This window comes from Danio rerio, chromosome 23 (genome assembly GCF_052040795.2).
Source record: "Danio rerio strain M-AB ecotype USA chromosome 23, GRCz13ab, whole genome shotgun sequence".
NCBI lineage: Eukaryota > Metazoa > Chordata > Actinopteri > Cypriniformes > Danionidae > Danio > Danio rerio.
In genome coordinates this window covers 45,219,101-45,243,854 of record NC_141043.1, presented here as the reverse complement: position 1 = coordinate 45,243,854, position 24,754 = coordinate 45,219,101, and the positions used below count along the sequence as shown (strand labels likewise).

Sequence of the window (24,754 nt, the reverse complement as noted above, 5' to 3'; positions counted from 1 at the left end):
TGAATATTTATAAATTACCTTGTATTTTAAGCCCATTTTACTGTTGTTATTAAAAATATTTATTATTATATTACAAAAATATAGTTATGAGTATTTATAAATTAACTTATTTTATTTTAGCTCATTTTATCATTACTGTCATTATTATCACTAAAAATAATAGTTAATGAATAATTAAATAAACTATTATTATTATTATTATTATTATTATTACAAAAATAATAAATAAATATTTTTAAATTAACATTCATTTTATTTTAGCTAATTATTATTATTATTTTATTATTATTACTATTTTTATCATTATTATTATCATTATTATTATTATCATTTTTGTTATTATTATTATTACTATTATTATTATTATTAATTTTATTATTATATTACAAACATTATAGTTAATACTTTTTTTACAAACTTTAATTGTAATTTTAGCAAAAAAAATTATTATCATCATCATCATTACAAAAAATGATAGTTAATGAATATTTAAAATATTATATAATAAATAATAAATATTATAGCGCAGTAAGTAGTGCTGTCGCCTCACAGCAAGAAGGTCGCTGGTTCGAACCTCGGCTAGGTCAGTTGGCATTTCTGTGTGGAGTTTGCATGTTCTCCTCGTGTTTGTGTCATTGCCATTATTAATTGAGCCTTTTCTACAACTTCTAGTAAACATTGTAAAAATTATAATAATCCAATATTTACTCATTTTCAATGCTACAATTAGCGAAAGAAGAGCATGTGGTGTATTACTTTATAAACTTACTATTTTAAAGTAATGAATAGCTTTTTATCTCAATCTTTGTTACATAATCTCAATAATCAAATTCAATAAATCAAATTGCTTTAACTAATCGACAAGTTGAACTTATTTTAAAAAGTGAGTAAATATATTGTAACTGAGTTGACTTATTTTCAAAATCATGCAAATTGTTCATTAATCATATCAAGGCAAAGGGATTATTGCTTTATTCGCAACTGTTTTATGCATTATTACAGTTCTGCACATGAGTTTAATTCGCAGCTTTAAATGGAAACACAGCTAGTGGCAACACTCCTCCAAACACACAATGGCCATTGTTTTATCAACATCATTTGTTAACAGCATCCTTGCCAAACGAACATAGATGTAAGCATTTCCCCAAACCACAGCCATTAACAAAACCCAGAGAAATGACAGCCTGTTCCAAACATTGGTCAAGACTCAACCCTGACCTTAATATCAATCCAGTATAAACAAGTACAGTGATCCAGAAACATGTCCTGCCTGGCAAACTCAAACACCAGCAAGCCAAATATCACTTTCACTGATGAACAGCATGCAGAGCAGACACTTTATGCAGAGCAACAGAGATTTAAAGGTCTGAGACAACAACAGTATAAATATTATGACAGAAAAGGCTTAACAGTAAGAATCTTTAACATCTATTACATCTTTCCATTGCACAAGACAAAATTATTCATTCATTTTCCTTCAGCTTAGTCCCTTATTTATCAGGAATCGCCACAGTGGAATGAACCGCCAACTATTCTGGCATATGTTTTATGCAGCGGATGTCCTTCCAGCTGTAACCCAGTACTTGGAAACACCCATACACACTCATTCACACCCACACTCATACACTATAGCCAATTTAGCTAAGTATATCAACTATAGCGCATGTGTTGAGACTGTAAAGGAAATCTGAGCCGCTGGAAGAAGCCCACACCAACACAATACATAAAAAATATTGTGCTGATAATTTTGTTTTCACCTATAGACTATTAAACTTGAAAAGAATGTAAAAACTAATTATCCCCACCTTGACCACAAATCTTCGTAATGCACTATACACATTTAAAGCTGCATGAAACTCCCTTTTCCCATGTTGTGACGTACATCTGATTAAAACTTCCTAAGGATGAAAATAAATTAAGGCCGGTGCATGTTTTCATCCTTTGGGATCCGATTGGATTGTTGGAAAAAGGGCGTTGCTAACAAAATTAAGTAAGACTGACAAATTAAAAATGTGCTGATAGCCCCGCCTTAAATTACTGCTATCCCACCCCCAAATAACTGATAGCCCTGCAGCTAAATTGATGATAGTCCCACACCTTAATGATGATACCCCCACCCATAAATGACTGATAGTCCCATCTCTAAATTTATGATAACACGCTGCTAAATACCTAATAGTCCCGCACCTAAAAGATGATAGCCCCACCCATAAATGACTGATAGCCCCGCCCCTAAATTGATGATAGCCCGCTGCTAAATAACTAATAGTCCCACACCTAAATTATTAAATTAAATGACGATAGCCCAGCTTAAAAATGGCTGATAGCCCTGCCCCTAAATTACTGATATCCCGAATGACTGATAGTCTTGTCCTAAACGATTTATAATGCCGCCTGTAAGTGACTGATAGTCCCGCCCTGAATGACTGATAGTCCTCCTCTAAATGGCTCATAGCTCTGCTCTAAATCACTGATAGTCCCATCCCTAAATGGCTGATAGTCCTGCCCCTAAATTACTGACAGCATGCCCTAAATCAGGGATCATCAAACTTGTTCCTGGAGGTCCGGTGTCCTGCAGATTGTAGCTCCAACCCTAATCAAACCCTCCTGAACAAGCTAATCAAGGTCTTACTAGGTATACTTGAAACACCCAGGCAGGCATGTTGAGGCAAGTTGGAACTAAACCCTGCAGGGCACCAGACCTCCAGGAACAAGATTGATGACCCCTGCTCTAAATAATTGATAGTCCCACTCCTACTTAAATAATAGCTCTGGCCTAAACAATTGATTGTCCTGCCCCTAAAGGGCTGATAGTCCCACCCCTAAAAATTACTGATAGCTCTGCGCTAAATGGCTAAATGATTGATAGTCTCACCTCCGATTTATTGATTGCTCAGCCTAAATAAATGATAGTCCCACCCTTTATTAGTCCTGCTCTAAATGACTAATAGCTTTGCCCTAAATGACTGATAGTCCCACCCTAAATGACTGATAGTCCCGTCCTGAATGACTGATAGTCCCACCCTAAATGACTGATAGTCCCTACCTAAATGCTTAATAGTTCCACCCTAAATGACTGATAGTCCCGTCCTAAATGCTTAATAGTTCCACCCCTAAATGACTGATAGTCCTGCTCTAAATGACTGATAGTAACGCCCCTAAATGATTATTAGTCCCGCCCTAAATGACTGATAGTCCTGCTCTAAATGACTGATAGTCCCACCGTAAATGGTTGATAGTCCCGCCCTAAATGACTGATAGTCCTGCTCTAAATGACTGATAGTCCCGCCCTTACATTACTGATAGTTCTGCCCTAAATGACTAATAGTCCCGCCCCTACATTACTGATAGTACCGCCCTAAATGATTGATAGTCACGGCTCTAAATGATTGATAGTCCCGCCCCTACATTACTGATAGTACCGCCCTAAATGACTGATAGTACCGCCCCTAAATGACTGATAGTCCTGCACTAAATGACTGATAATCCCTCACCCTACATTACTGATAGTCCCACCCTAAATGACTGATAGGCACGGCCCTAAATGATTGATAGTCCCGCCCCTACATTACTGATAGTACCGCCCTAAATGACTGATAGTACCGCCCCTAAATGACTGATAGTCCTGCACTAAATGACTGATAATCCCTCACCCTACATTACTGATAGTCCCACCCTAAATGACTGATAGGCACGGCCCTAAATGATTGATGGTCCCGCCCCTACATTACTGATAGTTCCGCCCTAAATGACTATTAGTCCTGCCCTAAATGACTGATAGTCCTGCGCTAAATGACTGACAATCCCGCACCCTACATTACTGATAGTTCCGCTCCGGTTTCCCCTAAAAGTCCAAAGACATGCGGTATAGGTGAATTGGGTAGGCTAAATTGTCCGTCCCAAAACATCATGTTCTGGATAAGTTGGCGGTTTATCCCATTTATGCAGTAGGTTACTGTATTATAAAGTAGCATTGTGAAAATTACTGTATATTCTACAGTAAAGATGTAAAGTACTCACAATTCTGTAAATTCACATAGAGCAAAATCAATGGTGCTGTTAATGTGAATACAGTATTTTTGCTGTAACTGATTTACAATAAGTTACTGGCAAACTGCTGCTTGGATGTTACTGTAGATTCTACGGGAAATTGTTAACATTGTACTATAAAACCTACTGTACTATATAAACAACATATACAACACTACTGTACGGTACAATATAAACAAAAAACACATACAGTACTACTGACACAAGCCAAAACACATGACAGTAGATAACACACCTGTTTAAGATCAAAACACACACATACACACACACACACACACACACACACACACACACACACACACACACACACACACACACACACACACACACACACACAAGACAGCTGGAATCATTTCACATGCCCTGCAAATCTCAATAAACTTTGAGGAAAAAAGCACAGATGTGATGTAGTATCAATGCATAATTCATGCAAGAGTCGAAGCTTCCTAAAACAGTCTAAACACATCAGAAAATCAGCAGCACTGCACAGACATGCTAAATTTGTAATGAGAAGCTTGCTTTAAATTGAAAAAGTGGGATCTCACTATGCATATAAGCTCAGTCACACTTTATTTTAAGGTACATTCTTGCTATTATTGCAATTAACAAACCATGCACTAACTAATTCGCTGTATATTAATAGTTATTAAGTAGTTGAATTTACACTGCAAAAAATGCTTTATACTTTGAATTTATAATAACTAATTATAAGCACCAAATTGGCAGTTTAATGAGTTAAAATTTGTGTATAAACGACTATATTTTTATTGCTTGTGCAGAAAATGCTTCTTTATTAAAAATTTTTAGATATATGGACAAGAGACTAGACATTTTGCAGTGTAAACTCAACTACTACCCTAGTAACTATTAATAAGCAGCACATTAGGAGTTTAATGAGTTAAAATTCTTGTAAAAATGACTAGAATTTTTATTATTATTTTTTTATTATTTAATTATTTCTTTTTGCTTGTGCAGAAAATGCTTCTTGATTAAAGATGTTTTAGATATTTGGAACAGAAACAATAATTGTTTTGCAGTTAACTCAGCTACTACCGTGATAACTATTAACAAGCAGCAAATTAGGAGTTTAATGAGCGAAAAATTCATGTAAAAATGACTATATTGTTTAAGCTTGTTCAGAAAATGCTTCTTGATTGAAGAGTTTTAGATATCTGGACCAGAAACAAGACATTTTTTGCACTGTAAAGTCAACTACGACCTTACTAACTATTATTAAGTAGCAAATTAGGAGTTTAATGAGTTAAAATTCTTGTAAAAACCACTATATTTTATTTGCTTGTGCAGAAAATGCTTCTTGATTAAGAATTGTTAGATATTTGGACTAGAAACAAGACATTTTTTGCAGTGTAAACTCAACTACTACCTTAATAATAATTATAAGCACCAAATTGGAAGTTTAATGAGTTAAAATTTGTGTATAAACGACTATATTTTTATTGCTTGTGCAGAAAATGCTTCTTTATTGAAAAATTTTAGATATATGGACTAGAGACTAGACATTTAGTAGTGTAAACTCAACTACTAACCTAGTAACTATTAATAAGCAGCACATTAGAAGTTTAATGAGTTAAAATTCTTGTAAAAATGACTAGAATTTTTTTTATTATTATTTTTTTTATATTTATTTATTTATTTTTGCTTGTGCAGAAAATGCTTCTTGATTAAAGATGTTTTAGATATTTGGAACAGAAACAATAATTGTTTTGCAGTTAACTCAGCTACTACCGTGATAACTATTAACAAGCAGCAAATTAGGAGTTTAATGAGCGAAAAATTCATGTAAAAATGACTATATTGTTTAAGCTTGTTCAGAAAATGCTTCTTGATTGAAGAGTTTTAGATATCTGGACCAGAAACAAGACATTTTTTGCACTGTAAAGTCAACTACGACCTTACTAACTATTATTAAGTAGCAAATTAGGAGTTTAATGAGTTAAAATTCTTGTAAAAACCACTATATTTTATTTGCTTGTGCAGAAAATGCTTCTTTATTGAAAAATTTTAGATATATGGACTAGAGACAAGACATTATGCAGTGTAAACTCAACTACTACCCTAGTAACTATTAATAAGCAGCACATTAGGAGTTTAATGAGTTAAAATTCTTGTAAAAAACACTATATTTTATTTGCTTGTGCAGAAAATGCTTCTTGATTAAGAATTGTTAGATATTTGGACTAAAAACAAGACATTTTTGCAGAGTAAACTCAACTACTACCTTACTAACTGTAATATATGGCAAATCAAGAGTTTAATGAGCTAAAATTCTTGTAAAAACTTTTTTTTTTTTTTTTGCTTGTGCAGAAAATGCTTCTTGATTGAAGAATTTTAGATATTTGGATTAGAAAAAAGACAAAATCTCTTAACTGTACTACTACTAACTATTACTACTAATAATAATAGCACTAATTATCATATCATATCAAAGTTACCTTAACCCTCATGCTTTTCATATTCAAAACCCTGATGTTACTGAAAAGACTCAGATCCTATAAAAGATACAGTAATATGCAAAACACATGACAGCAGATACAATATAACCTCAAACAAAACAGCTGGAATTGGATCACTGCTCAAACTCAATAAGGAATAAAGTCTTACCTTAGTTTTTTTTTTGTGTTAGGAGACTCCAAACAGAGTTATAGCAAACGTCCAGCGTGTCGAAGCTTCCTAAAAGAGTCCAAACACATCATAAAATCAGCAGCGCTGGAGAGACACGGTCATCCGTTGCAGCTTCCAGATGTGTGAAGAGAAAAAGAGGGAGAGATTTCAGACAAGAGGAAAGTGGTGTCGCCAGAAAAAATTAACGTCGCTTTTCCATGATTGTAGTTGAAATATGAGGCTTTGGATTTCGTATTTTGGGGAAGATCATTTTGCATGTATAGTACAGTGAATGGGTGTGCGATGATCTTATCTTCAACTGTAAACAACATTATGAGTTTGTCATTGACATTGAGGAAGTTCGTGAAGCGTTAGGAAACAAATGGGTCAAGTAGAAGAACATGTGCTTTTGATTTGTCTTTGAAACCTATAATTTATATGCACCCTGCTAAATCAAATTGCATGATGTTTGAATTCATCACCGGTTTTTGATGTATTGTGCAGTAAGTTTGCAAATAAACTGCAAAATGCAAACTGTAAATGTTTGCAGTTTGCTGATTTATATGGAGGCGAGGCAGTGACGCAGTAGTGCTGTAGCCTCACAGCATGAAGGTCGCTGGTTCGAACCTCAGCTCAGTTAGCGTTTCTGTGTGGAGTTTGCATGTTCTCCCTGCCTTCGCGTCCTCCGGGTGCTCCGGTTTCCCCCACAGTCCAAAGACATGCGGTACAGGTGAATTGGGTAGGCTAAATTGTCCTTAGTGTATGAGTGTGTGTGTTTGAATGTGTGTGTGGATGTTTCCCAGAAGTGGGTTGCGGCTGGAAGGGCATCCGCCGCGTAAAAACTTGCTGGATAAGTTGGTGGTTCATTCCGCTGTGGCGACCCCGGATTAATAAAGGGACTAAGCCGACAAGAAAATGAATGAATGAATAATTTATATGGTACAAATATTAAATGGCATAATGATTTTAGAAAAGCGTCACGGTGGTGCATTGGGTAGCATGATCGCCGCATAGCAAGAAGGTCACTGGTTCGAGCCTCGGCTGAGTCAGTTGGCGTTTCTGTGTGGAGTTTGCATGTTCTCCTCGTGTTCGCGTGGGTTTCCTCTGGGTGCTCCAGTTTCCCCTCACAGTCCAAAGATATGCGGTACAGGTGAATTGGGTAGGCTAAACTGTCCGTAGTGTATGTTTGTGGATGAGTTTGTATGGATGTTTCCCAGTGATGGGTTGTAGATGGAAGGGCATACGCTGTGTAAAACATATGGTGGATTAGTTGGCAGTTCGTTTCACTCCAGATTAATGAAGTAATAAAGCCAAAAATAAAATGATTGAATGAATGAAAACAATGAAAAGCTCAAAGATGGATAGATGGATGGATTGAGATTAACGATGGATGGATGGATGCATGGATATTATTGATGGATGGGTTGATGGATGGATATTATCAATGGATGCATGGAAGATGGATGGGGATTATCGAATAATGAATGGATGGAGATTATCAATGGATAGATAGATGGAGATGGATTAATGGATGGATGGACATTATCGATGGATTGATAGATGGATTGATGGATGGACATTATTGATGGATGGATCCATGGATGAATGTATGAAGATTATCAATGAATTGATGGATAGATGAAGGGATGGATTGATGGATGGATGGAGATTATTGGTAGATAAATAGATGGATAGAGATTATCGATGGATGGACGGATTGATGGGTGGAGGTTATTGATGGATGGATGGATGGATTGATGGATGGATAAATGAATGGATGATTAATGATTAATGGATGGATGGAGATTATCAAATGGATGGATGGATGGATTTAAAGTTTGATGGACGGGTGGATGGATGGATAGATGGATGGATGGATGGATGGATGGATGGATGGATGGATGGATGGATGGATGGCTAATGGATATTATTAATGGATGGATGGATGAATGAAGATTATCGATGGATGGATGGATGGATTTAAAGTTTGATGGACGGGTGGATGGATGGATAGATGGATGGATGGATGGATGGATGGATGGATGGATGGATGGATGGATGGATGGATGGATGGATGGATGGATAGATGGATGGATGGATGGATGGCTGGCTGATGGATATTATTAATGGATGGATTGATGAATGAAGATTATCGATGGATGGATGGATGGATGGATGGATGGATGGATGGATGAATTGATGGATGGATAAATGAATGGATGATTAATGATTAATGGATGGATGGAGATTATCAAATGGATGGATGGATGGATTTAAAGTTTGATGGACGGGTGGATGGATGGATAGATGGATGGATGGATGGATGGATGGATGGATGGATGGATGGCTGATGGATATTATTAATGGATGGATTGATGAATGAATAGACAGATAGACAGATAGACAGATAGATAGATAGATAGATAGATAGATAGATAGATAGATAGATAGATAGATAGATAGATAGATAGATAGATAGATAGATAGATAGATAGATAGATAGATAATGAATGGATGAACAAAGAAATAAATGGATGAAGTGAAAGAAAGAAAGAACATGGACTTGTTTCAGGACATTAGCGTGTGGATAAAGCGAGCGGAGACAGAATCCTCAAACCCAGCAAGGACAAACTCTAATGTAAAAAGCAGGAAGCAGATCTCATGTAAACATCTTTGACTGCCATTAACTCCAACTGCTGCACTCGCAGACTTTCTAAATGTGCTGAAATCTCCTCTTAATGGCTTTGAAATCAGACAATGGAGGAGAAGAAAAGAGGGTCAGACGAATGCTCACATTCGTGCTGATGAAAAAGCAAAAGGTACATCTAGGAGAGCTTAACCTGGAAAACGAATGCACCCACTGTCACGTTACTCTGTTTCTGCATTCATTCATTCTGTTTCTGCATTCATTTTGTTGTTTAGCTCGTCTAACAAATCTAATAATGTGATCTAGCTTTCTAATAAACCTGGCATTGTACGCTAGGTATATTTCTGTCTCTGTAGCTTATTTGAAAGACACGTTGGATAAACATCTACTAAATAAAGAACATTTGTACTGTATTAGCAACAACAGAGCGCTATTTCCAGCATTCATTCAATGCGTGATGTTGTTTCTGTCTGAATATTTAATAATCGCTTGTTCAGTTTCTCATATACTTTAGATTGAGTAAATTCAACATACTAAATTTAAATGTTATTGTTTATTATTATCAATTGCTTGTTTTACTTCAAACAAAATGCTGAGCTATTACAACTCAAGCTTTGGTAAAATATGGGGTTAATAATTAAATTGAAAACAGTTGGGTTTATCCATTTCTTACCAGATGTGTTAAAACATTGTACGTATATACTATCGTATACGTTTTATATATCAAACACTATATAATAATTTTGAATATTAAATAAATTTAGACTTTTATATTTATATATTTTTATATGATACATTTTAATATGATATGGTGCAATGCAGTGGGTAGCAAAATCGCCTCACAGCAAGAAGGTTGCTGATTCAAGCCTTTGTTGGGCCAGTCGGCATTTCTGTGTGTGGGTTTGTATGTGAGATTGTCATGTTCCCCCTGTGTTGGCGTGGGTTTCCTCCCGGTGCTCCGGTTTCCCCCACTGTCCAAGGTCATGCACTACAAGTGAATTAGGTAAGCTAAATTGGCTGTAGTGTGTGTGTGTGATAAAGTGAGTATGGGTGTTTTCCAGTGAGGGGTTGCAGATGGAAGAGCTTCCGCTTCGTTAAACATGTGCTGGATAAGTTAGCGGTTCATTCTGCTGTGGCGACCCCATACTAATAAAGGGACTAAGCTAAAAAGAAAATAAATTAATTAATTAATGAACACTGGGTTATTTCAACTCAAATTTGGATAAAATATGGACAAAACCAACTGCTGAGATTTTTTTTATTTTTTATTTCTGAGCCAAATTTATATTATTTATCCATTCATTCAATCTTTCATTTTCTTTTCATACTTTTCTGTCATTTCAAAATGTCACTATTTTTTTTACCTTGTGACAGTACAATAGGCTACGAGCATGTGTCAAACATTTTGGTGAATTACATTTGTTTGGCCTGGATATGTACAGTGCATCCGAAAAATATTCATAGCGCTTTACTTTTTCCACATTTCTTTATGTTACAGCCTTATTTCAAAATGGATTAAATTCATTTATTTCCTCAACATTCTACACACAATACCCCATAATGACACTGCGAAAAAAAGATTTCTTGAAATTGTAGCAAATTTATTACAAATAAAAACCTGAAAACTCAAGTACATCAGTATTCACAGCCTTTGCCGTGAAGCTCTAAATTGAGCTCAGGTACATTCTGTTTCCACTGACCATTCTTGAGATGTATTAGCAGCTTAATTGAAGTTCACCTGTGGTCAATTCAGTTGATTGGACATTAATTGAAAAGGCATACACCTGTCTAAATAAGCTCCTAGGGTCAAAAAGTCCCAGGTATGTCAAAGCACAAACCAAGCATGAAGACAAAGGAACTGTCTGTAGACCTCCGAGACAGGATTGTCTCAAGGCACAAGGCTGCGAAAGGTTACAGGAAAACTCTGAAAGTTCCGATGAACACAGTGGCCTCCATCAATCATAAGTGGAAGATGTTTAATACCACCAGGACTCTTCCTAGAGCTGGCCGGCCATCTAAGCTGACTGATCGGGGAAGGGCCTCAGTCAGGGAGGTGATCAACATTTGGAGAAAACCAGTCACCACTCATCACCAGGCTCATACCATCCCTAGTGGCAGAATTATGCTATGGGGATGTTTTTCAGCAGCAGGAACTGGAAAACTAGCCAGGATAGAGGGAAAGATGAATGCAGCAATGTACAGAGACATCCTGAATGAAAACCTGCTTTAGAGTGCTCTTGACTTGGGCGACGGTTCACTTTCCAGCAGGACAATGATCCAAAGCACACCACCAAAATATCAATTGAGTGGCTACACAATAACTCGGTGAATGTCCTTGAGTGGCCCAACCAGATCCCAGACCTTAATCCTATTGAACGTCTCTAGAGAGATCTGAAAATTCAACCTGATAGAGCATGAGTGGTCCTGCAAAGAGGAATGGACAAAAAATCCCAAAGACAGGTGTGCCAAAGTTGTAGCAACATATTTAATAAGACTTGAAGTTGTAATTGCTGCTAAAGAAGCATCAACACAGTACTGCGCAAAGGCTGTGAGTACTTATGTACATGTGATGTTTCAGGGTTTTTTTTAAATAAGATTTTTCACATTATGGTGTATTGTTTGTAAAATTCTGAGGAAATAAAAGAATTTAATCCGTTTTCCAGTAACATAAAAAAAAGTGAAAAAGTGAAGAGTTATGAATGAGAGCGTTATGAATGAGAGTTAAAAGGTAAAAGGTGTATAATATGGTAGTATCTTTAACAGCGTGATCAGCGTAGCTCGTAGAACGCATGCCAACTCACGCTGACACGTTCGATCCCTTTTTTTCTTGTCGGCTTAGTCCCTCTATTAATCTGGGGTCGCCACAGCGGAATGAACCGCCAATTTATCCAGCAAGTTTTTACGCAGCGGATGCCCTTCCAGCCGCAACCCATCTCTGGGAAACATTCACACACACACACACACACACACTCATACACTATGGACAATTTAGCCTACCCAATTCACCTGTTCATCATTTATTTATTTATTTATTTATTTATTTTATTACATTAATTGAATGTAAATGTTTCTGATTCACGTATGAAAATTCATCTTCAGGTGGCGCCTTTATAGCAATGTGTGTGCAATAGATCGCTCCGATTACTTTATTAATTGTTAATTGTTAATTATTAATTGCGCTTTAATGTGGGCTGGTCAAGTGCATGGAATGGAAACCTTATATACCCGCTAGACATGCGGATGAACCTGTCTCATACAGCTGCCATTACACGGCTCAAAGACACGTTGTAGTGTGCAATTTAACACAACTGCCTCTAGGAGTCGCCAATGGAAATAAAACAGACACACAAGAAATGCACGTACGCAAGGCATGAAGTTGGCATGGACTAACGCACATTGCCAAGTTCATTTTATCGTTAGTAAATCCAAACGTGAGCGTAAAACCTGGCGTACGCAAAGTTTTTGATACTTGAGGCCCCAGATGTTTTACATCCCATTAGATTATATTTTTTTAAATAACCAGTCCAGGAGATGGTGCTGATCGACAGCAGGATTAGTTCAAAGATGTTAAAAGCAAGTAAAATAAATTTAAACATTTCATTTCGAAGCTGTCCGAATGTGACTGTTTACATGCATCAGCTGCCGACTGGAAGTTTAACGCCTCCTAATTGTGCATACATGAAAAGCATCATAGGTCATTTCGCGCTCTAAGAAAAAGGTCTAAAGCGCATGTTTTTAGACTGTGGGGGAAAACAGAGCACCCGAAGGGAACCCAAGCCAACACGGGTCCAGTCAGGACTAGAACCAGCAACCTTCTTGTTGTAAGGGAACAGTGCTAACCACAGCCACCCCATACATGCATTCTTTAGTATAAATAACACAGCCTTCAAAATGTTTTTGAGTGAGTTTGCTTTTTTATCATTCAACATGAGTGGAAATACTGTTCATTTTTTAAATGAGAAAAGAAATGAGTAAATAATGAAAATACCTGACATAACTAGCCTTAACAGAAACCAGCACACACAAAAATATTCATTCCATTCCTGAAATATTGGCATACGACAACCTTATGATTTCATGTCTCGTGAAAGACCAAGTATCATTAATGTTTGATTTCAGGTTTCCTCAAGAGGAATTGTGGATGAAGCTCCATAAAGTACTCCAGTCATTACTAATTAAACGCACTGCATTCCTTTAAAAGTCATTTACGGAGAAAAATAAATGAACACACGTTCAGTGTCAGAGTAAGTCAGACTCACCTTCAACCCCATGAACACTTCAAATCTCAAATGGAAACTGAATAAACCTGCAAACATACGAGAATAACCTCATTTATCCAGTCTAGACACGTTTTTCTTTTAAGCCTAATAATAAAGAGCGTTGAAAACAGCTTGTCCTGCAAATCACCTGTGACTCTTACTCGAAAGATTCACTTGAATTGCATGAAATAATGCAGAAATATTTCAGGCTGCAGCAATTACCCACGATTTAAAATATTTAGCATCAGATATGATACATGTTAATAATCCAGATAGATAGATAGATAGATAGATAGATAGATAGATAGATAGATAGATAGATAGATAGATAGATAGATAGATAGATAGATAGATAGATAGATAGATAGACAAACAAAAAGACTGATGAATGGAAGGACAGAAATACAAACAAAAGGATGGATGGATGGATGGATGGATGGATGGATGGATGGATGGATGGATGGATGGATGGATGGATGGATGGATGGATGGATGGATGGATGGATGGATGGATGATTGAATGGATGGATGGATGGATGGATGGATGATTGGATGGATGATTGGATGGATGATTGGATGGATGGATAGATGGAAGGATGGAGATTATCAACTGATGGATGGATGGATATTATTGATGGATGGATAGATGGATGGAGATTATCAATTCATGTATGAATGAATGAATGACTGACTGAATGAATGAATGAATGAATGAATGAATGAATGAATGAATGAATGAATGAATGAATGAATGAATGAATGAATGAATGAATGAATGAAAATATTGATGCATGGATAGATGGATGGAGATTATCAACTGAGGGATGGATGGATGGATGGGATTATGAATGAATAATGAATGAATGAATGAATATATTGATGTATGGATAGATAGATAGATGGATGGAGATTATTAACTGATGGATGGATGGATGGATATTATTGATAGATGGATAAATGGATGGAAGGAGATTATCAATTGATGGATGAATGAATAATATGGATGGATGGATGGATGGATGGATGGATGGATGGATGGATGGATGGATGGATAGATGGATGGATGGATGATGGAAAATATTGATGGATGAATAGATGGATGGAGATTATCAACTGATGGATGGATGGTTGGAATTTATTGATGGATGGATGGATGGGTAGATTATCAATTGATGGATGGATATTATAGATGTATGTATGAATGGATGTATGGATGGATGGATGAATGACGGATGATATTGATGGATGGATGACTGGATGAATGGAGATTATCAATTGATGGATGGGTGGATAGATGGATGGATGGATGGATGGATATTATTACCAGATGGATGGATTTTATTGATGGATGGATGGATGGATGGATGGATGGATGGATGGATGGATAGAGATTACCAATTGATGGATGGATGGATGGATGGATGGATAGAGATTACCAATTGATGGATGGATAAATGGATAGATGGATGGTTGGAAGGATGGATGGATGGACGGATGGATATTATTGATAGATGGATGGATGGAGATTACCAATTGATCGATGGATGGATAGATGGAACAATAGACAGAAGGACAGACAGATGCATGGATAGATGAACAGGTAGATAGAAAAATAGATGGACAGATGTCTACTAGAAACATCCTCTATCGGACAAATTGATGGACAGACAGATAGAAGGAATGCTAGAAAGATAGAATTACTGATAGACAGATAATAGATAAAATGCTACTGTCTGAGCTAAAGTGATCTGATAGGTTGACACTTCCGTGGTGTTTGGTTCTGGTAGCGAGCATGAAGCAGCGCCGGATGGATCCACAATTCAATTCAGCAAGGCTTGACGTCACCCATTCAAAGACAATGGCAAGCGTTGACGCTGACGCACCGTGTGAGTCGGGCGTAAGTGCATCTGCGCTCTGCACTGTGGATCATGCACTTAAACCATTAAAATATAACACCATAAGTTTACATTTTTCCTTGAAATCTACATATTGGGCATGTGCCTGTGGCTAAAGTAAGTGCTAAAATTATCCAGAAACAGATTTACATACAACTCTAGGAATTAGCATTAGAAATTAGATTTACTAGCATTAAATGAAGAATTAAAATTAGCATTAGAAATAAATGCATTGGAAATTAAAGAAATTAAGAAACCAAATGCACTGATTTTACCTTAATTGTAAGGGTTGTGAATATTAATGAGCACCAACATCCTCCAAACTAAATTATGACTCTGTTTAGCCTTTGGAATCGACCAACAAACATAGCCTCTGCACATTAAACTACGATAATAGAAAGCATTTCAGAAAGAAAACGCCACTGTTTCGGGTGGCTAAACACCTGCTTGGATCTTGCAGGTTAATAAAAATCCTCTTTCCTTTTTACTCCTCTGTGTCTGGTGACTGGGAACTTGCGGAAACGGACAATAAAACTGATGGCCTAGAAATATACAGCCTGAAAACACTTCCTGGAGAAGCGACAACACTCCGTCGGTCTGACCGGTAAACACTCCCTAAGGTCAGACAACAGATGAGACCTACAACCTGCTGTTGGACCTCAAATTTGTAGCTCATCTCTCCTCTGAAATTTGGAAAACAGGACGTGATTTAAGCTCTACTATGCGTGTTGAGTTCATCAAGGGTGCATGCGATGCTTGAGTTCAGCTCTCAAGAGATGAAGCTACATGAAAACAATCTGAAAGCGAAGCACACTGAGATATGTGGGATTCAATAAAACGCCTTCATAGAAACGAAAGGCTCTTAACGGTCATTTCAGCATTTTGCAGCTGCTGTAGCTACTATAAAATGAGCATAACTTTCTCAAGCTGAAACCAAAGAAAAAACACAATATAAAAATCCTGAATCGCTTAAGGTGCTGTTCATTACACTTATTTTACTCTATTGCAAATTCAATATCTGAATCATCAAAACGCTGTTCACATTGCATGTGCGCTGAATGCTGAAGGCTCACCTTTATGACTTGTAATTAACCTTGTTAATGGAATAGCAGAACAGCCAACGAGTTATAGCCTTGTTATTATATGGCTTATTGTAATACTTGGTTTTTATTGGTCAATTACGACATATGTTATTTCCGTAGGTATGTTATTCCTAGATAACCACTGAACAACAAGCTCATACAAGTATTTCAGATTACCTTCACCGTTATACTTTTTTACACTGTTATGCACCATCTTGAGACAGAAAAAGTAGTAGGTAGTAGCTAGTAGTTGTAGGAGATGCAGGGAGGATTGACTGCGATGATGGGGTTGGAATCCGGCGAAGACATGTGTCCAGAAAGCAGTAAGTAAAACAAAAACAGAAGCCAGAAAATAAAATATACAAGTAAATACCCGAGTGGGGTGATGCAGTGGTGCAGTAGGTAGTGCTGTCGCCTCACAGCTAGAAGGTCGCTAGTTCGAGCCTCGGCTGGGTCAGTTGGCGTTTCTGTGTGGAGTTTGCATGTTCTCCCTGCGTTCGTGTGGGTTTCCTCCGGGTGCTCCGGTTTCCCCCACAGTCCACAGACATGCGGTACAGGTGAATTTGGTAGGCTGAATTGTCCGTAGTGTATGAGTGTGTGTGTGAATGCGTGTGTGGATGTTTCCCAGAGATGGTTTGCGGCTAGAAGGGCATCCGCTGCGTAAAAAACTTGCTGGATAAGTTGGCGGTTCATTGCGCTGTGGCGACCCCGGATTAATAAAGGGACTAAGCCGACAAGAAAATGAATGATTGAATGAATCGCTTAAGGTGCTGTTCATTACACCTATTTTACTCTATTGCAAATTCAATATCTGAATCATCAAAACGCTGTTCACATTGCATGTGTGCTGAATGCTGAAGGCTCACCTTTATGACTTGTAATTAACCTTGTTAATGGAATAGCAGAACAGCCAACAAGTTATAGCCTTGTTATTATATGGCTTATTGTAATACTTGTTTTTTATTGATCAATTACGACATATGTTATGTTATTCCTAGATAACCACTGAACAACAAGCTCATACAAGTATTTCAGATTACTTTCACCGTTATACTTTTTTACACTGTTATGCACCATCTTGAGACGGAAAAAGTAGTAGGTAGTAGCTAGTAGTAGTAGTAGGAGACGCAGGGAGGATTGACTGCGATGATAGGGTTGGAGTCCGGCGAAGACAAGTGTCTAGAAAGCAGTAAGTAAAACAAAAACAAAAGCCAGAAAATAAAATATACAAGTAAATACCCGAGTGGGGTGACGCAGTGGTGCAGTAGGTAGTGCTGTCGTCTTACAGCTAGAAGGTCGCTAGTTCGAGCCTCGGCTCGGTCAGTTGGCGTTTCTGTGTGGAGTTTTTTATGTTCTCCCTGCGTTTGCATGAGTGCTCCGGTTTCCCCCACAGTCCACAGACATGCGGTACAGGTGAATTGAGTAAGCTTACTTGTCCGTAGCAATTGAGTGTGAATGATTGTGTTTCCCACAGATGGGTTGCAGCTGGAAGGGCATCCACTGCATAAAAAAATGTGCTGGATAAGTTGGCGGTTCATTCTGCTGTGACGGCCCCGGATTAATAAAAGGACTAAGCCGAAAAGAAAATGAATGAATAACAGGGTGAAAATTTGGTAAAATCTGAAAAAGGTGGTAAAAATCAGGCAAGGGCTTTTCTATATCTGTATTGCTTTTGAAAACTCTCTGTTGTGTGTGGGTGGGCAGGTTAATCGGTGCTTTTGAAAACATTGGGTTATTGGTTGGGTTTAGACAAGGAGGAAGGTGGGTCAGTCAGTCAGTCATTCAGTCAGTTGACAGCGGCCTCTGGTGGATTTACGTGAGAACAGCAGGCCCGATTGACACTAGCGAGAGAAATTTGAGAACCTTAAAAAGCGTACACAACGGCGTCTGGTGGATCTGCGAAAACAAAAACTTTATTAAAAAAAAAAAAAAAAAACGCTCCTGGGACATAGTTGGTGCTCTACAGAAATGTACATAGATGTACGTTATCAAAGGAAATTTTGCATAAACAAATGACACTGCAATACCTGTTATTAAAAAGTCAGTGTTTACAATAGAGCTTAACATTTGCATTAACATTAGATCAAACATCAAAATTATGAATACATAAATGTATGTATTTTTAATGGGTCAAATATGGACAAGCTGTTGTGTTAAAAAGTGCAATTTAAATTTCATTGAAAAACACTGGGTGACACGGTCTCTCAGTGGTTAACACTGTCACCTCACAGCAAGTAGGGCGCTAGGTTTGAGTCCTGGCTGGGCCAGTTGGCATTTGCATGTTCTCCCCGTGTTGGCGTGGGTTTCCGCCAGGTGACCTGGTTTACCCCACAGTCCAAACACATGAGCTATAGGTGAATTGAGTAAGCTAAATAGGCCATAGTGAATGAGTGTGAACGTGAGTGTGTTTGGGTGTTTTTCAGTACTGAGTTCCAGCTGGAAGGGAATAGTGGATGGAATAGTTGGCGTTTCATTCCGCTGTGGTGGCCCCTGATAAATAAAGGAACTACCCCAAAGGAAAAACCCATCAGTTGTTTTGTCAATATTTAACCCAACATTGCTTTAAAACTACTTTGAACTTTATTGTTCAAATAAAACGGAATAAATACTAAAATGCAATGCCATGCCATTAAATAAAGTCAGTTTTGCTTGGCCTAAAACTAAATTCAACAATTGAAAAATAAATGTTCTCTTTATTAGATATTATAAAAGCATCAAAATAAACGACACCATATAAAAATATTCACTACAACTGCTAAATATGCTTTCCAGAGAGAGAGAGAGAGAGAGAGAGAGAGAGAGAGAGAGAGTCTCTGCTGTGGAATTTAGGTCAGAGCTCATTAACAATTTCAGGGATTTAGTGTTTCAGCTGAAGTTTTTCAAAGGAAAAACAAAGCGTGGCAGGCTGGATTGTGGCCATTAGCTTCGGGTGGAAGCGTCTGAGCCTTTTCTGCGAGTGCTGGAAAACACACTTGTACTGTATAATCTCAGAAGAAGAGCATGAAAATGATATACAGGCAAACAAGCAGAAACATGACCTGAGCACTGAGGGAAAAGTGTTGCTTTACGCTCAAATTGCTTTCCTGCTGCATCAAATTGGCTTTCTGCTATTTAGTCAGCAGACATGCATGCAAAGAGGCTTAAAGAGATGAAACATGAACATTTTCACACCAATTGCAAGTGATTTTAAAGGTTTATGCATTTTTTTCTTCTGTGAATTACAAAAGAAGATATTTGAACAATGTTGGGGTGGGATGCAATAATAAACATCCATAGCAGGAATACAAAATATACTAGGGAAGGTTACTGGTTAAATACAATGGTTACTGGTTTGCAACAGTATCGTCTGTATATCGGTTCAGTATATCTGCAGTTAACAATTTCCTGTATAATCTACAGCAGGGATCACCAAATCTGTTCCTGGAGGTCCGGTGTCCTGCAAATTTTAGCTCCAACCTTAATCAAACACACTTGAACAAGCTAATCAAGGTCTTACTAGGTATGCTTGAAACATCCAGGCAGGTGTGTTGAGGCAAGTTGGAGCTAAACCCTGCGGGGCACCGGACCTCCAGGACCAAGATTAGTGACCCCTGATCTACAGTAACTCACTGGTTCCCCAGTAATTTATTAAAGGGCACCTAGGTTACCCCTTTTTTCAGATTTAATATAAGTCTTTTGCGTATCTAGAATGTGTATATAAAGTTTCAGCTCAAAACACCCATCAAAATTTTCATTATACCTTTTACAAGAGCCTGTTTTATACTGATTTCCACCAGGCAGTGGTTTTGTCGTACTGCGCCTTTAAGACGAGTCTTCCCCGCCTACTGTTTCTACTTGCCTTCCCACGTGCTTTAGGGCCTACTCACACTATGCCATCCGTACCGTGGCCAGGCCCGTTTCCCGGATCGTTTGAGAAGTGTGAGTGCGCTGAATCGGGCTCAAGCACGGTTCACTTGGCCGGCCCTGGCCCTGTTGGAAGAGGTGTGCCTGAGCGCGGATCACTTGGGCTTTGAAACTGAAAGCGATACGTGACTTTTAAGGGGTTGTTTCATATGGATTAATTAAACATTCTTACTGTTCAGTGAACCCAAACTGCCGTAGTTCATTAAAGACGAGAACTCCTCACAGCATGACAGCTGCGCGCCTTCAGCAGACCTCCTCATTCCTGCAGCACGAGAGCTTTATGATTGTTTATGAGCGCCAAAAGTGGCGGATCTGTCCGGTGAAATATCTGACTGCGTGTCACCGCATCCCTAAGGACTGTTTGGCGAAATATTTGACTGCATGTCACTGCATAACAAACTGAAAGGATATAACTAGAGAAATCTCCACTGTGCTACTGAGTGAGAGCGTATGGCAAGCTGTTTTAGCATTTAAACCTTGTTCTGACTATCCATAAATATATTTAGAGATATCTATAATTATATTTTGACTAGTCATAATTATAATTCGACTAGTCAGATTGGAAATATCTGCAAATATATTATTACTGACTAGTCATATTCCTCCATTGACTTCCATTAAAAAATATTTGCAGATATCTCTAAATAAGTTTTGACTAGTCACAATTGTAATTAGAGATATCTCCAAATGAATTTTGACTAGTCAAAAATCCAATTCAAGATATCTACAACTGTAATTCGACTATTAGTAAATTAATTAGAGATATCTTCAAATATATTTGTAAATATCTCTGAATATATCGAATTAAGGATATCTCCAAATGTATTATGACTAGTAAAAACTCTAGTTAGAGATATCTCTAATTACAATTGTGACTAATCAAAACTCATTTAGAGATATCTGCAAATATTTTTCAATGGAAGTCAATGGAGGAATATGACTAGTCATAATATATTTGCAGATATCTCCAATCTGATTTCATACTAGTACAATTGTAATTGCAGATATCTCTAATTGTCATTCTGAGTAGTGGAATTATAATTATGACTAGTCAAAATATAATTAGAGATATCTCTAAATATATTTATGGAGTCAGAACAAAGATTTAAATGCTAAAAAGGCTTGCCATAGAGAGCGCTTCTCACTGAACAGAGCAGCAGCGATGACATAAGCGCGCCGAGGCCCGATATGGTGTGAGCGCGGGCCGTCGGGGGAGATGGCAGGGGGGACAAGCGTGCTTTGGCCCGGTTCGAGGCAACTGTACCTAGTGTGAGTATACGGCCTTAATCTCCTCTCTCGGCTGCGTCAGACAACAGACAGACTTAAAGGAAGAAGGTCTCGCGTAGCGTTTGTGAGAAATACTACAGTAAGAGCTTTACTAATCAGTATTTGTTGTGAAGTTGCATTGATGAGTCACATGCAATATCGTTATAACGTTCACGCACACACACACACACACACACACACACACGCTTAGCTTTGCACTGTTTTTGCACTCAAATGTGACAGGATACAGGCTAACCTCCACTGCTGTGTGGATATCTTATGTTATTGTACAAAATAAACCTGATTTAACGTCCACAAACAGGGATTGAAGCTTCTTCTTTTATACAGTAATTGTTCTGACACGCGGCTGTGCTGATGAAGTAAAGCTGAAGTAAATCGCTGCACTTCATTACACACGAGCACTGTTTTAAAACACTTTAAACATGTGAAACTTACTCTTAATCACATTTGATGATGATTGCTGATCCTAGCGAACAGAACAGACCTTTTATTCCCGGTTGCTTTGCGCATGTCTGGTCTTGTTGACATATACACAATGCGCACAGCTGTCAATCAATTCGGTAGGCGGGGGGACCGCACTCCTACGTAAAGTTGCGGTCGGTCTGAAAACCGCTCCAATTGGTCCACCGTTTTTATGTTGTGTTTATATCACCCCAATATGATGGTCTATACACTATATATACACGTTTGTCCAAATAGCTTGAAAAGTAGATTTTTCACTGTAGGTGCCCTTTAAAAATCATTCATTCATTTTCTCTTCGGCTCAGTCCCTTTATTAATCAGGGGTCGCCACAGTGGAATGAACCGCCAACTTATCCAGCATATGTTTTACACAGCGGATGTCCTTCCAGCTGCAACCTATCACTGGAAAACACCCATACACTCTCATTCACACACTTACACTATGGACAATTTTAGCTTACCCAATTCACCTGTACTGCATGTCTTTGGGCAAAATGTGTTGACATGAAATACATCACATAAAATGATGCTCCAACAATACCTGTAGGACACTAAGTATATCCGTGCACTCATTTGATGGATATTTATTTATTATTGGTGCCGTTTCATTAAGAGACGATGATCGAAAAAGCCTAAAGCGACTCTAAAAACATTGTAGGACACTGTAAATATATGGATGCACTCATTTGATGGATATAAATATTTATAATTGTTGCAGTTTCGTCAAGAGAGTATACATGAAAAAGCCTAGAGCGACCTGAAGATGAAAGAGAACAAATCTCACGACTGTCAAAGATTTTAAGTCCTCCATTTTTTTTCATCCATCTATTAAAGCCACAAATCAACAGCAAAAAATGCAGTTAGCCTTAATGAAACGCACACTTCAGGCACTTTTAAAGCACCACAGGAACATATTTTTAAGACAGTCATCAAAATACACCTTTGTTTGTTGTGAAAACACTCCCTCTAGTGTAGAGAATGCATAATGCGCCTTTAAAACAACGATCAAACTAGTAATTTTTGAGGTGACTCAAAAGAGAGCAATAAACTCAAAATTTGTTGACATGAAAGGGAGACACAGACATGAAATAATGCTACAATTATATCCGTAGGACACTATCAATATATATTCATGCACTTATTTAATGGATATATATTTATAATTGGTGCCATTTCATCAAGAGAGTGTAATCGAATAAGCCTAAAGCTACTCTAAAGATGAAAGAGAACAAATCTCATGACTGTCAAATATTTTAACCAGGCATTCATCTTTTTTTTTTTTAGCCTTATTCAAACACACACTTCAGGCACTTTCAAAGCAAACCCACACCGTTTTAAACACCACAGGAAAATATTTGTAAGACAGTCATCAGAATACACCTTTGTTTGTTGTGAAAACACTCCCTTTAGTGGAGAGAATGGCGTACTGTGACTTTAAAACAATGATCAAATTAATTATTTTTGAAGTGACTCAAAAAAAAGCAATAAACTCAAGACCGAGGGGCTTTTAGCATCTTATTTTGATCAGACTGTCACCATCCGTGAAGGAACTGAAAAAAAAATCCCATTTTAATGTGAAAGATCAGGTTTATTTAGTACAAAAGTGTTTCAGCATGACAGCAGGAGAGGGAGACACACACATGTAATGATGCTAAAATAATACCTGTAGGACACTATAAATATATCCATGCACTTATTTAATGGATATATATATATATATATATATATATATATATATATATATATATATATATATATATATATATATATATATATATAATTGGTGCCGTTTCATCGAGACAGTGTAATCGAATAAGTCTAAAGCGATTCTAAAGATGAAAGAGAAAAAAATCTCATGACTGTCAAATATTTTAACAAGGCATTCATCTTTTTTATGTTAGCCTTATTCAAACACACACTTCAGGCACTTTCAAAGCAAACCCGCACCGTTTTAAACACCACAGGAAAATATTTGTGAGACAGTCATCAAAATACACCTTTGTTTGTTGTGAAAACACTCCCTCTAGTGGAGAGAATGGTGTACTGTGACTTTAAAACAAGGATCAAATTAGTTTTTTTTTTTTAAGTGACTCAAAAAAAAGCAATAAACTCAAGACCGAGGGGCTTTTAGCATCTTATTTTGATCAGACTGTCGCCTTCTGTGGAAGAACTGAAAAAAAACATCCCATTTTACTTTGAAAAATCAGGTTTATTTAGTACAAAAGTGTTTGAGCATGACAGACAAGAGAGGGAGACACACACATGAAAAGATGCTCCAATAATACCTGTAGGAGACTATAAATATATCCATGCACATATTTAATGGAGATATATTTATAATTGGTGCCGTTTCATCAAGACAGTGTAATCGAATAAGCCTAAAGCTACTCTAAAGATGAAAGAGAACAAAACTCATGACTGTCAAATATTTTAACAAGGCATTCATCTTTTTTTGTTAGCCTTATTCAAACACACACTTAAGGCACTTTCAAAGCAAACCCGCACCAATTTAAACACCAAAGGAAAATATTTGTAAGACAGTCATCA

General features: G+C 37.4%; 1 protein-coding gene across 6 annotated transcripts in view; it reads right to left on the bottom strand.

The window, feature by feature from the left end:
• podn (podocan) overlaps nucleotides 1–7,077 on the bottom strand; it is a 47,226-nt gene extending 40,149 nt beyond the window's left edge. For 2 of the 6 annotated variants that reach the window (XR_015523978.1, XM_087307765.1), the window contains exon 1: nucleotides 6,673–7,028. The gene's annotated coding sequence lies outside the window, so the exon portion shown is untranslated. Of the gene's footprint in view, nucleotides 1–6,672 lie in introns of all 6 variants that reach the window. The other 4 variants (XR_015523979.1, XR_015523980.1, XR_015523977.1 and 1 more) reach the window with 3 other exon arrangements.
• Nucleotides 7,078–24,754: the final 17,677 nt, after the last annotated feature.